This window comes from Triturus cristatus, chromosome 7 (assembly GCF_964204655.1).
Source record: "Triturus cristatus chromosome 7, aTriCri1.1, whole genome shotgun sequence".
Taxonomy (NCBI): Eukaryota; Metazoa; Chordata; class Amphibia; order Caudata; family Salamandridae; genus Triturus; species Triturus cristatus.
Window position 1 is genome coordinate 1,791,426,154 of NC_140590.1, and position 1,246 is coordinate 1,791,427,399.

Sequence of the window (1,246 nt, forward strand, 5' to 3'; positions counted from 1 at the left end):
GAGCAACATGATTGCCGCAGATAAGGCTCAAGTGAATGGGGTAACTCTTCAGGCCCCACTACCCACTATTAATGTTCCTCAGGAAATTCCTGATCCTAGTAAAAATATACCACAGGCTCCTGATCACTTAGTACTTGACCACCTTAGAAAGGGACCTCCACCGACTTTGGAACATCCAATTAGCAAGTCCGTTATTAACCCCTTGGAAGGGTTCACCATTGCACCACGGGGGATTACACGTCAGGAGCAGGGAAGCCCCAGTAGGGATGGGGGCCTTTGGCCCTACGGGCCACAGGTTGATTTACCTCCCGAAGCTACGCCCTTGGTGGTGGTTTTGACAGGGGTCCCTCCATTGGCTGATAATAAGAGAGAAGACTTTTATCAGCTGAAAAATAAAATTACACACTGGTTAAGAATATATAGACCTATAAATAAGAACGTCAATGGGGAGATATTGTATGTCAGACGTCTCCCCTGGCTTGGTGGTAAAAGTAAAGACATCGAGGGAGATATAGTTCTGATTAACTTTAGAGATCCTAAAGCGGTTGATTTTATATTGACTTGGTCTTTAGGTAATGGTAATAGTCGAATTAGCCCCTGAGCCTTGACTTATTTCTACCCCAGGTCCCTGGTGTTCCTTCCACCAGGATTAATGCTAGAACATACCCAGTTACTCCCACTGCATTACATGGCAAGAATTTGCGACCCGATCCTCAAGGTTGGAATAGGATACCTCATAGAGGTCCTAGTTATAACAACCGGAGACTGGAGCACTTGAGGCCTTTTACGCCATTGGAGCTAGGGAATAGGTTTGATATTTTTACGGGCATGGATGACTGTGATTGAAGTTTACAGCACAGGAAGGGTAAGTGGGACAGCCAAAGTGTTGTCAGCCTAGAGGAGAATGTAACTGAGACTTCCGATGTGGCTGATGAACCCCTTATTAGTGACAGGGCTCTCTTGGATCTTGGACTTCCCTTTAACAAAGTCCTTGAGATTTACTGGTACTGCTTAACTGTGGAAAGTTTAATACTGTTTTAAAAATATCGTCGCATTGCTTTTACCTTTTGTTCCTTGCACTCGGAGCTGTGTTCAATGCTCCTTTAGTACCATTTTTGCAGGGCAGGTCACAGGCCTCAGCTCCGTGCTGACACACCCACCTCATGTGACTAGTAGCATCGGTAATATCAGGAGCCGAGGTGCAAGCGCACAGCGGACTTCCCTTTAACAAAGTCCTTGAGATTTA